General features: G+C 45.1%; 1 protein-coding gene and 1 long non-coding RNA gene across 2 annotated transcripts in view; one reads left to right on the top strand and one right to left on the bottom strand.

Annotated features, from left to right (window-relative positions):
• The window catches only part of PPARGC1B (PPARG coactivator 1 beta), a 118677-nt gene that overhangs the window by 24823 nt on the left and 80205 nt on the right, over window positions 1-13649 (top strand). The gene's annotated exons all lie outside the window — the stretch shown is intronic.
• On the bottom strand, window positions 12205-12884 carry LOC138675703 (uncharacterized). The gene is made up of 3 exons (XR_011320706.1): window positions 12548-12884; window positions 12361-12468; window positions 12205-12269 (listed from the first exon to the last, which is right to left on the bottom strand). It is a non-coding gene; the product is annotated as an uncharacterized lncRNA (long non-coding RNA).

A 13649-nucleotide genomic window follows, 5' to 3' on the forward strand; every position in this document is an offset into this window, starting at 1 on the left:
GGAACCAATTTAAAATTGCCTACAGCCATGTGTTATTATTTTAGGCCTTCGATGCCTGTCTGCGGTCACTCCTTCCACTAGGCCTCCACTGACCACACCACTGCTGTCCGTGTACCCCTGGAACCAATTTAAAATTGCCTACAGCCATGTGTTTTTATTTTAGGCCTTCGATGCCTGTCTGCGGTCCATTCTTTCAACTACTACTACACTGACCAGGGCACTGCTGGCCGTGTTACCCTGGAACCAATTTAAAAGTGCCTACAGTCAGCCCAATTTTGTTATGTTAGGCCTTGGAAGCCTGTCTGCGGTCACTCCTTCCACTAGGCCTCCACTGACCACACCACTGCTGTCCGTGTACCCCTGGAACCAATTTAAAATTGCCTACAGCCATGTGTTATTATTTTAGGCCTTCGATGCCTGTCTGCGGTCACTCCTTCCACTAGGCCTCCACTGACCACACCACTGCTGTCCGTGTACCCCTGGAACCAATTTAAAATTGCCTACAGCCATGTGTTTTTATTTTAGGCCTTCGATGCCTGTCTGCGGTCCATTCTTTCAACTACTACTACACTGACCAGGGCACTGCTGGCCGTGTTACCCTGGAACCAATTTAAAAGTGCCTACAGTCAGCCCAATTTTGTTATGTTAGGCCTTGGAAGCCTGTCTGCGGTCACTCCTTCCACTAGGCCTCCACTGACCACACCACTGCTGTCCGTGTACCCCTGGAACCAATTTAAAATTGCCTACAGCCATGTGTTATTATTTTAGGCCTTCGATGCCTGTCTGCGGTCACTCCTTCCACTAGGCCTCCACTGACCACACCACTGCTGTCCGTGTACCCCTGGAACCAATTTAAAATTGCCTACAGCCATGTGTTTTTATTTTAGGCCTTCGATGCCTGTCTGCGGTCCATTCTTTCAACTACTACTACACTGACCAGGGCACTGCTGGCCGTGTTACCCTGGAACCAATTTAAAAGTGCCTACAGTCAGCCCAATTTTGTTATGTTAGGCCTTCGAAGACTGTCTGCCGTCACTCCTTCCACTAGACTTCCACTGACCATACACTGCTGCCCATGTACCCCTGGAACCAATTTAAAGTGCCTACAGCCAGCCCAATTTTGTTATGTTAGGCCTTCGAAGCCTGTCTGCGGTCACTCCTTCCACTAGACTTCCACTGACCAGACCACTGCTGCCCGTGTACCCCTGGAACCAATTTAAAAGTGCCTACAGCCAGCCCAAGTTTGTTATGTTAGGCCTTGGAAGCCTGTCTGCGGTCACTCCTTCCACTAGACTTCCACTGACCAGACCACTGCTGCCCGTGTACCCCTGGAACCAATTTAAAAGTGCCTACAGCCAGCCCAAGTTTGTTATGTTAGGCCTTCGAAGCCTGTCTGCGGTCCATTCTTTCAACTACTACTACACTGACCAGGTCACTGCTGCCCGTGTACCCCTGGAACCAATTTAAAAGTGCCTACAGCCAGCCCAAGTTTGTTATGTTAGGCCTTGGAAGCCTGTCTGCGGTCACTCCTTCCACTAGACTTCCACTGACCAGACCACTGCTGCCCGTGTACCCCTGGAACCAATTTAAAAGTGCCTACAGCCAGCCCAAGTTTGTTATGTTAGGCCTTGGAAGCCTGTCTGCGGTCACTCCTTCCACTAGGCCTCCACTGACCACACCACTGCTGTCCGTGTACCCCTGGAACCAATTTAAAATTGCCTACAGCCATGTGTTATTATTTTAGGCCTTCGATGCCTGTCTGCGGTCACTCCTTCCACTAGGCCTCCACTGACCACACCACTGCTGTCCGTGTACCCCTGGAACCAATTTAAAATTGCCTACAGCCATGTGTTTTTATTTTAGGCCTTCGATGCCTGTCTGCGGTCACTCCTTCCACTAGGCCTCCACTGACCACACCACTGCTGTCCGTGTACCCCTGGAACCAATTTAAAATTGCCTACAGCCATGTGTTATTATTTTAGGCCTTCGATGCCTGTCTGCGGTCACTCCTTCCACTAGGCCTCCACTGAGCACACCACTGCTGTCCGTGTACCCCTGGAACCAATTTAAAATTGCCTACAGCCAGCCCAATTTTTTTATTTTAGGCCTTCGATGCCTGTCTGCGGTCCATTCTTTCAACTACTACTACACTGACCAGGTCACTGCTGCCCGTGTACCCCTGGAACCAATTTAAAATTGCCTACAGCCATGTGTTATTATTTTAGGCCTTCGATGCCTGTCTGCGGTCACTCCTTCCACTAGGCCTCCACTGACCACACCACTGCTGTCCGTGTACCCCTGGAACCAATTTAAAATTGCCTACAGCCATGTGTTATTATTTTAGGCCTTCGATGCCTGTCTGCGGTCACTCCTTCCACTAGGCCTCCACTGACCACACCACTGCTGCCCGTGTACCCCTGGAACCAATTTAAAATTGCCTACAGCCAGCCCAATTTTTTTATTTTAGGCCTTCGATGCCTGTCTGCGGTCCATTCTTTCAACTACTACTACACTGACCAGGTCACTGCTGCCCGTGTACCCCTGGAACCAATTTAAAATTGCCTACAGCCATGTGTTATTATTTTAGGCCTTCGATGCCTGTCTGCGGTCACTCCTTCCACTAGGCCTCCACTGACCACACCACTGCTGTCCGTGTACCCCTGGAACCAATTTAAAATTGCCTACAGCCATGTGTTTTTATTTTAGGCCTTCGATGCCTGTCTGCGGTCCATTCTTTCAACTACTACTACACTGACCAGGGCACTGCTGGCCGTGTACCCCTGGAACCAACATCAGAAAATATAAAAATAAGTATTTTGCTTATAAAAAAGAAAATACTGGTGAGATATCAAATGCAGACATTTTAACATTAAAAACAAACACACAACTAAAATCTGGTACAGTACTAAAAATGGCCACCAGCTACAATTACTTTCTCCTGCAAGTAGTTAACTGAAAGTTTTTTTAAATTGAAAACACACATATGGCATCCACCGAGTGTTGTCCTGTCGCGTCTTCTTTATATTATTGCCGAGAAGATGCAAAATAATGAAAATAATAAAATCATTAATTACCAAAATAATAGAGAAAGTCAACACCACATTGCAAATAAACATTCATTCCAAATAAAGAAGCAGGGCGCGTCCGAGGGTGAGTATATACCTAATAAGAATCTAATCACCCTCGGACGCGCAATGCTTATTTCCAACAGCCTTCCTTCCTAAGAATCAGCCCTTCCGTCGTGTAGAGAGACGTTGTGTTACACTCCAAGGTGTTCCCCAGGTTGCCTTTCCTGAGCTTCGATCTTCCGGCTCTCGTTTAGTAGTTCTTGGAAACTACACTGCATTAGGCCTTCAAATTGGGTATGGGGTGTAGAGAGAGGGTGTGTTACACTCCAAGGTGTTCCCCAGGTTGCCTTTCCTGAGCTTCGATATTCCGGCTCTCGTTTAGTAGTTGTTGGAAACTACACTGCATTAGGCCTTCAAATTGGGTATGGGGTGTAGAGAGAGGGTGTGTTACACTCCAAGGTGTTCCCCAGGTTGCCTTTCCTGAGCTTCGAAATTCCGGCTCTCGTTTAGTAGTTGTTGGAAACTACACTGCATTAGGCCTACAAATTTGGTATGGGGGAAACATTGGCGCATCTGCGGTCCCTCCTTCCTCTAGGCCTCCACTGACCTGTCTACTGCTGCCCGTGTTCCCCTGGAACCAATTTTAAATTGCCTACAGGCAGCCCAATTTATTATGTTAGGGCTTCGAAGCCTGTCTGCGGTCCCTCCTTCCACTAGGCCTCCACTGACCTGTCTACTGCTGCCCGTGTACCCCTTGAACCAACATCATAAAATAAAAAAAAAAGGATTTTGCTTATAAAAAAGAAAATACTGGTGAGATATCAAATGCAGACATTTTGACATTAAAAACAAACAAACAGCTAAAATCTGGTACAGTACTAAAAATGGCCACCAGCTACAATTACTTTCTCCTGCAAGTAGTTAACTGAAAGGTTTTTTAAATTGAAAACACACATATGGCATCCACCGAGTGTTGTCCTGTCGCGTCTTCTTTATATTATTGCCGAGAAGATGCAAAATAATGAAAATAATAAAATCATTAATTACCAAAATAATAGAGAAAGTCAACACCACATTGCAAATAAACATTCATTCCAAATAAAGAAGCAGGGCGCGTCCGAGGGTGAGTATATACCTAATAAGAATCTAATCACCCTCGGACGCGCAATGCTTATTTCCAACAGCCTTCCTTCCTAAGAATCATCCCTTCCGTGGTGTAGAGAGACGTTGTGTTACACTCCAAGGTGTTCCCCAGGTTGCCTTTCCTGAGCTTCGATCTACCGGCTCTCGTTTAGTAGTTGTTGGATACTACGCTGCATTAGGCCTTCAAATTGGGTATGGGGTGTAGAGAGATGGTGTGTTCCACTCCAAGGTGTTCCCCAGGTTGCCTTTCCTGAGCTTCGATCTTCCGGCTCTCGTTTAGTAGTTCTTGGAAACTACACTGCATTAGGCCTTCAAATTGGGTATGGGGTGTAGAGAGAGGGTGTGTTACACTCCAAGGTGTTCCCCAGGTTGCCTTTCCTGAGCTTCGATATTCCGGCTCTCGTTTAGTAGTTATCGGAAACTACGCTGCATTAGGCCTACAAATTGGGTATGGGGTGTAGAGAGAGGGTGTGTTACACTCCAAGGTGTTCCCCAGGTTGCCTTTCCTGAGCTTCGATATTCCGGCTCTCGTTTAGTAGTTGTCGGAAACTACGCTGCATTAGGCCTACAAATTGGGTATGGGGTGTAGAGAGAGGGTTTGTTACACTCCAAGGTGTTCCCCAGGTTGCCTTTCCTGAGCTTCGATCTTCCGGCTCTCGTTTAGTAGTTGTTGGAAACTACGCTGCATTAGGCCTTCAAATTGGGTATGGGGTGTAGCGAGAGGGTGTGTTACACTCCAAGGTGTTCCCCAGGTTGCCTTTCCTGAGCTTCGATCTTCCGGCTCTCGTTTAGTAGTTCTTGGAAACTACACTGCATTAGACCTTCAAATTGGGTATGGGGTGTAGAGAGAGGGTGTGTTACACTCTAAGGTGTTCCCCAGGTTTCCTTGCCATTGCTTTGGTCTTCCGACTCTCGTTTAGTAGTTGTAGAAAAGTACACTGCATTAGGCCATACAAAATGGGTATGGGGTGGAGAGAGATGGTGTGTTACACTCCAAGGTGTTCCCCAGGTTGCCTTTCCTGAGCTTCTATCTTCAGGCTCTCATTAAATTGTGGTTAAATGGAACAACTGCATTTGGCGTACTAGTTGGTTTGGGGCCTACTATCGGTGTCTGCCACTCCTTGCTGTTCTCCTCCACTGAACAAAGCTGTGCCGCCTGTTTACTACGGTTGCCAATTTTGAACTGCATTTCGACTACTTACTGATTTGGCCCTACTCTCTGTGTCAGCCTCTCATTCCAGTTGTCCTCCACTGCAATGCCCCCTGGTTATTCCTGTGTTACCAATTTTGAACTGCATTTAGCCCACTTTCTTCTTTGGGCCTATATCTGTGTTTCCACTTCATCGTGCCCATTGCCCAGCCAGTGATAGATGAGTCTGCTGGTACATTGACCCATAACGCAACATTCCCCGTGCACGCTACACAACAACATTGTGACCCTGCTGAAAGTCAGGTTGCTCTTCCCGCATACCATACCACCTTACACGGGGACAAAGAGGAAGGTGCAGATGAAAGTGCAGGTTCCTTCATCAGGTGGGGGGAGGAATACTAGTTGGCGACGTCACTGGCACAGGGCCTCTCATAGTACGCAAAAGTGTTGCTGCCGGTGGGAGGCGCCCCCGCCGTGCAAACACACCGCTGTACTTTGAGGGGCCCTGTGCCAGTGCCAATGCCAACGAGTGGGCCCCCCCTGCTTGCTCAGGTTCACAGCACTTGCAAAGTTGAAATACTTACCTCTCCCTGCTCCACTGCCGTGACGTGGTCCAGATTTCCTGGGCCCACTAATTACTTGAACCAGCCCTACCCCCCACAACTTTAGCCAAATGACCCCCAATTTCAAATGCCTTCCAATTATTATAAGGTAAATTACGCTTGACAAGCTTCATTAAGAAGAATGGATGGTTTTGACATTAAAATGGGCACTCTAGGTGTTTTCCTGGCCCCCACTCACTGCCGACTATGCTGCCCCATTGACTTGCATTGGGTTTCGTGTTTCGGTCGATCCCGACTTTACGTCATAATCGGCCGATTTCACTCGACCCGACTTTGGACATAGTCGGGTTTCGCAAAACCCGGCTCGACTCTAAAAAGGTCAAGGTCGCTCAACTCTACTAGGCACATCCGCTACAAAATGTATATATCTGTGAAAGGTAAAACAGCAAGGGGGTGTAAAGCTAGAGGGAATAGCACAGCTCTTTCATGTAGCTGAATCATTGGGTGCCAGGAGTTAGACCCCCACAAATCTGTTGATAATTCAGTGGCCGAAAAAGAAACAAAAATCCAACATTGTAGACTTGTGATCAACAGAACACTCATTAGACGGAAGATACTGAAGCTCTAAAGGTGCATCAGTGGCCTTTTAGTGACAAAGGACCCTGATACAGGCATGTTTGAGGCTTTCACCCATCCCCCAAACACCTGCCATTGGGCTCCCTTCCTACATGTAAGATTGACATTTTTCCTGTAAAAAAAGTCACAATATTTGCTTAAATCAGCACTCTTCCCATCAAAGTTTTTATCCTCCTAATATATGGCAGTCATCATATTATATAGCACTGTGTACTTACAATTGCTCATTTTGCCTTTCTACCCAGTAAATTCTTCTCTCTTCTTTGCTGTGCTCTTGACCCAGTTGTTACCTCCTCACCCTACCAGGGACTTTTGCAGTGACTTATGACTAGAGATGAGCAAATATGTTCGGCTCCCTCCTTATTCAGCAAGCTTACCGAATAAGCTGCAGAGGGAACCCGGATACATGGAGCGCGCCGGCTGATCATCTCTCCGGCGCCGCAGCATCACTGTCACAACACATGCGTGAAGAGCCAACAAGCATGTTTAGAAGATGGTAGCAACTTTATCAAGAAGCAACTACCTTGGATGCCGCCTTACTCGTCATAGCTCTGAGCCTGTATGGAACTCTTGATATGCTATTGACACTAGATTACTATTCTCTTTCGTTATGTCTGCACGTTTTAATCAGACTCTCTGGAAGTGTTGGATATTTCTCGGAAGACAGAAGACTTGTAAACTACAAACCAATGTTTCACAATGAACTCCTTGACATTTGAGCAAATGTGTTCTTTTTAAGGCTGAAAGGCAGCGAGCGTAGTCTGAGAACGCAGAATGATTTTGAACTTTGCAGAGACTTTCAGAATCCTCTTAAACAAGCTTTGGTAACGTAATTGGAATTAGCTCTGTGCTGGAAAGGATTTGTAACATTTGCTGCAGTGCCTGAACTTTGTCACCAGTAGCTGTAAAACATTTTCTTCAAGGCATTTTATGAATGTTACATTTGGTAGATTAGATCCTGGTCGCAGTGTTGTAATTTGCAAATAAAGGAAGAAAACCTGTCTATCTAGTGCCACCTACTGGATGTATCTGCCCTAGTCAAGGCAATGTCTATATGACCTTTTATAGGCTATTGACACCTTTTTGGCATCAAATAAATGATTTTTACTTGTTAGTGCAATTTCATTATCTAAAGTAACCATTATATTGCAATCTTCACTTTCATTCATTTTCAAAGCCCAAGTTTCAAAATGTGTCTAATGCAAGATTGTCTCTCTCTGTAATATAGGTTGGAAGTAGGTTGTGTTTTTCTAGAGTTCTGCAGTCATGACTTACTTTAATTTACCAGGCCAGCTTCTGAAGTGCACATGCTTCTTTTCCATGAGCTTTCCTCCTCCTTTCTGTTGATTGATTGTTTTCTCCGCTTTCCATAAGACTGTAGATGCTTTGTCCCCTGCAGATTTGCTTAAATTTTATTGCTTGTCTAGAAGTCCTAGCTGAAGCCTCTAGATCTGTTATTTTTACCTTACTGCGTCTCTAACTCATGAACTGTTTTCTTATACAAACATAATGGGGTGCAGACAATACGGAGGTATCTATTTCGGGCCCTAATCCAGCATCAAATAAGAAGGTATAAATATGACTGAGAAAATATATGTATCAATAACTTAGGAGTATCGTTGGTAACACGGGTATTATGTAACAGCGTTTTACTGCTTTATGTCTCTCTGTTCCCTCCTCTTTCGCATTGTGACTGCTCTTTTTATAACTGACCCTAGACATTCTTCAGAAGTCTTAGATGTAATTCTATACTGACTGCAGTAAATATAGAGTTGCCTTCCTTTTATCATGCTACCCTGGGAGTGTAAATATTTACCAAGCCCCCCTGATGAGTATTGGTGTACCCCCAAGTGGACCCATCTGTTTTAACGTACAAGGGGATTTGTTAATGTAGGCGTTTATCGACGTTTGTATTCGGGTTGTATCGATCCATGGGGTGCACGCCCAGAGGTCTAGGGTGAACAAACACCTAAGAGTTCTTTCACACTTCAGTTGTGTGGCGTCAGTTAGGTCCGACATCGTGGCGGATCGACGGATCCGTCAAATTTGGTGGAAAAACGGTTCTAACGGATCCGTTTTTTTGACGGATCAGCTGCCCCGATCCGTTTAAAAAACGGATCCGTTAGAACCGTTGCGACCGTTTTTACATCCGTTGTAACCGTTTTTTGACGGATCCGTTTTTTAAAAGGGGAGGATTTCAATGTGATTGGCTACTGGATACTACTGCAAAACTATATATAGCGTGTATTTACACCACATCTTTGAAAGGTTGTGGAGAAAGTGGCAGAAATGGAAGGAGTCCTGGCGAACATTGCAAAGATCTATGCGGATTTTACTTTTGAGGCAAATCAGTTGGCAGTCAGCGTTCGAGAGAGGGAGGAACAAAGACTGCGCATCCTACGGCAGCGGCGGAAGAGAAGGCTGTGGATCCATCCCATCACAGCACAACGTATGACCCGTGGTGTTTATTCCACGCTTTACATGGAACTAAGGGAAAACCCTCAAAAGTTCTTCAATTATGTGAGGATGAGAGCTGAAAATTTCGAGTTTTTATTGGGCTATGTGGAAGACTGTATACGTAGACGAGACACCCAGATGCGATTCTCAATATCACCAGCAGAGCGTCTCATGGTGACTATTCGGTAAGCAATTTTTTTTTTTTAAATGATTCTCATTCATCAGACTTATAACTGTAATGTTGTTTTTTTGAATTTTTTTATTAATTATTGTCTTTTCGTTTTGTTAACAGATTCCTTGCAACTGGAGAGTCGTTCTCATCCCTCCATTTTCAATTTCGGCTTGGGATATCCACCATCTCGGGGATCATCAGAGATACCTGCCGGGCATTGTGGGAGTGCCTACAAGTGGAATACATCCCAGAGCCATCACAGGAGAGGTGGCTGGAGATCGCCCAAAATTTTCATCAAATTTGCCAGTTTCCAAATTGTGTTGGAGCAGTTGATGGAAAGCACATACGGATTGTCAAACCTTCAGGCTCTGGATCACAGTTTTATAACTATAAGAAGTACTTCTCTATTGTGTTGATGGCCATAGCCGATGCACAATGCAAGTTCATCCCTGTTGATATCGGTGCGTATGGACGCGCAAATGATTCACAAATCTTTAAAAATTCACCAATGGGGCGCCGTTTATATGGAGAGACATTTGATTTTCCGCCCCCTAGACCTCTCCCTGGAACCACTAGTCCACCATTACCATTTGTTTGTGTTGGAGATGATGCCTTCCAGCTTTCCCCACACTTGCTGAAACCCTTTGGAAGTAGTGGACTGACCCAGAGGAAAAAAATTTACAATTACCGCTTAACCAGAGCACGAAGAGTAGTGGAATGTGCTTTTGGCATCTTAACTGCCATGGAGAGTCCTGCTAACTGCAATTAAACTGCAGACTGAAACTGTCGATGATGTGGTCAAAGCGTGCGTTGTCCTGCACAATTTTGTTTTATCAAAAGAACAAGTTTCCCTGGAGGATAATGTTTCAGAAAGCACCTTACGGGATTACCAAAACCCCACTTTTCGCAGTCCAGTAGCAGTCTCCAGAATGCGGGACAGTTTTGCAGACTACTTCATGTCTCCTGCAGGATCAGTTGACTGGCAGTATGAAATGGTGTAAAAATTTTTTTCTTTTTACACTTGTAAAAATACCATTTTTTGTTTGCTTACAAAATCTTTGTACTTTAATGCAGCATTGTATGTTTTGCAACGGTACCCTTTAAACACTGTTATTGTTACTATTGCCATAACCTTGGTGATTTAAAAACTTTACAAAAAAAAAAAGAGAAAGACAATAAAATTGTTTTTAAACCAAAAAACTGTTTATTTATTTACAGATTCTCATAGTTTGGGGTGGAGATAGTAGCGGAGGGGCTGACAGGGCGGACCACGTCGAGAGTGGGGGACAGGACATCACGGGGAGGAACAGAAGTAGAATGGGTGGTGAAAACATGAGGTTGTGTAGAGAGTTGAGGTGCAGATGTGGTGTGTGGGAGGTATGAAGGTGTTGGTGGGATTGGGAACGGAGAAGTTAAAGGGGAAGAATGGAAGGGGGACGGTAAAAACTGGGAAAGACTAAGGGGGGAAGGAACAAATGACGAAGGAGTAGAATGGACGGGAGGAGGACGGACAGGAGGAGGACGGACGGGAGGATAGACGGTGGATTGAGAGGGGAAAGGTGTTGACACATGAAGGGTAGGTGGAGGGGCATGGGACATCGCCTGCGCTAGAGCAGTGTGGCAGCCTTGCATCACATGCATCTGCAGGTCAGGAGTTAGATTTTCCATGTGCCTGAGGACCGACTGAAAAAAACAGTGCCTTGGTGACTGATTTGCATCTGATTGCATCCTATCAAGACGACTGCTGAGTTCAAGTATGCTTTTGTAAAGCATATTGTACCCAGCAGACGTTTGCTCACTCAAAAGCTTGATGGCACTGTGAAAGGATGCATTCAGCTGCAAAAAGTCAGGCGCATAGCTCCTTTCCTGACCTCTCTGGCGCTGCCGTCCTGACCACAAAGTTGGTCTAGATGTTGCGGCAGTGGCAGAGGGGTGGGGTAAAGGGAACTCTAACTCATCACCTGCAGCTTCAAGTGACGAAGTCCGCCCTGCTGCTCCAGCGCTGGTGGATGAGGCTGAGGGATCAAACGAAAGGGAAGGTGCAGAAACAGAGGGGTCGACGTGGTCCCCGGTGGCGGACTCTTGAGGGATCGCTCCAAAGGGGTGCAACTCTGATGCAGGCTCCCGAGTGCTGCAGAAAGTGCTGTTAAAGAAGAAAAAAAAAATTAGTATCTGGATATTACAATTGCCCTTGCTGCAAAAAAAATTGAAGGTTACACATTTTTACAGTTTGACTGAAAATATGTGGTGTTGAATATTTACCTTCTGCTCAGCAGCGTCGACCGGAGGAACGACAGGGCTCTGGCATGTTTGTATCTGCTCCTGCGTCCTCTAGATCCACTCGGGGCCTGCATCTCCTTATTAAACTCCCTCTTGAAGCGATCCCTGAGTGACCGCCACCGCACGATAATCCTGTTACCTGGAAAGAGAAAGCAAAAATTGGTTACTATACACCACATTAAATCATGCCTAACATAAGGTTATGAAGTGTGAATACTTACGCGCTAGATCCTGGGCCCCAGCATCGAGTTCCTCCCAGTTATCCATAACAGCACTGCACACTTCCTCCCATAGCCGTCGGGTGATTAACTGGTCAGCATGGCGGCGGTCCGACATGTTCCACAGCGGCTCCCGACTTTGTACTGCTTCGATGAGGGTGTTCACATCGATGCCCTCCTCTTCATCATCTTTTTCGGGAGCACGCTGTGAAGCCTAACAAAAAGATAAGAATAAAAAGGGAAAGATTACAACACATGAATTTTACATTTTACTAAACACCAAACCAAAAAGGAACTTACTCTTCGGCGACCGCCGCGATTATCATTCCGACGACTATGGGAGGTGCTTTGAGGAACTCTACGTCGAGCCCCGGATTGTGAAGACTAATTTAAAAAAAAAAATAAAATTAATAATGTTCTTTGATCGAGGCATATGTATTGTGTGCTGTGCTGAATGTTTGTGTTGGGTGTAGTGCATTGTATGTGAGGATCGGTCTGTTCAAAACTTACACTATGCGCTCCCACTCCTTGTATTTCTCCACCCTGTCCGTCTCCTTCTGTTAGCCCCTCTGCTTCATATTCCTGTGAATACAGAATAAACACATAAAGGCTTAAAATACAATTGCCATTGTTGCACCAAAATAAAAAATTTATGAAGAAAAAAAATTAACACCTCAGTTTGCTGATGATGTGCTGGGGGGCTCTCAGAAGAAGACATTATGATCTTGTGTCTATCTTGGGTTGGTCGGTCCCTTGCTTGGGTCCTCTTGGTCCCTAGAATCTGTAAGCATAAAGGGAGTTCTAAGCTACTATACAAAAGGATAGATAGATAGATGCATCTTTCAGGACTTTACACTTACATCTGTTTCCAAAACTTGGGGCTTGCGTATAGCTTGGGTCGGTCGGTCCCTTGCTTGGGTCCTCTTGGTCCCTAGAATCTGCAAGCATAAAGAGAGTTCTAAGCTACTATACAAAAGGATAGATGCAGCTGTAGGGACTTTACACTTACAACTTTTAAAAAAAAATGGGGAGCCTGCTTGTGTACGTCTTGGGTCAGTACCTACTACAGTACCTACAGTGCCAACTTATTTTTGATTTCCCCCACCACAAAAGAAAAAAAAAATTCTACCGTCAAACTTGATGCACAAGCTGCCAAACCCTCTACCTCCTGTTTCCCCACAAAAAAAACCCCCAAAAAATCCCTTTAAAACAACACCAAAACTACTTAGAACTTGATATGCGCAATGCACATGCTGGTAAAACCCACCTAAACAAAGTTTAACCTTATAAAAAATGTTCCTCATTCGAAATTAAAATACCAATCCCCAAAATTGTTAATTATGATTACCCTACAGTTTGTATTTTCTAAAACCAGATAACATATTCTATAGCAAAGATTTGCATTACACATTTGTATATATAACCTTTACTGCATGTTTACCCAATATTACATTTATCTTGAAATGAGACTACTGACAGTTTTGTGAAATTTTTATTACTATATTTTTTTAAATTTTCTTTTTTTTAGGGTACAGTAGGAGCTACACTGCTCTTTATTTGAAATACAAGTACATTATGGAAAACAACAAAGATGCAGAACACATCACACATCATTTATACACACACACAAAACACATTTTACACCACAGCTATTCAAAATACCAGCGTAGTATGAAAAACATATAAACAGGGCAGGCAGGCACACGCACGCACGCACGCACGCACGCACGCACACACAGCCACCTTCTGTCTGTCCCTCGGCACTCTGCTTCTCTGCCCTGTGTAAGCACAGCGGCCGGAAAGCAGAGTGGTGACGTCACCACTGTACTCTGCTTTACGGCTGGCTGGCGCTCACAATGCAGAGAAGCACAGCACGGGGACAGACAGCGGAATTTACCTTTTTTTTTTTACTTTTAAACTGGTAAACATCGGGTTACTAAGCGCGGCTCTGCAGTTAGTAAC

This window comes from Ranitomeya imitator, chromosome 4, assembly GCF_032444005.1.
Source record: "Ranitomeya imitator isolate aRanImi1 chromosome 4, aRanImi1.pri, whole genome shotgun sequence".
Lineage (NCBI taxonomy): Eukaryota > Metazoa > Chordata > Amphibia > Anura > Dendrobatidae > Ranitomeya > Ranitomeya imitator.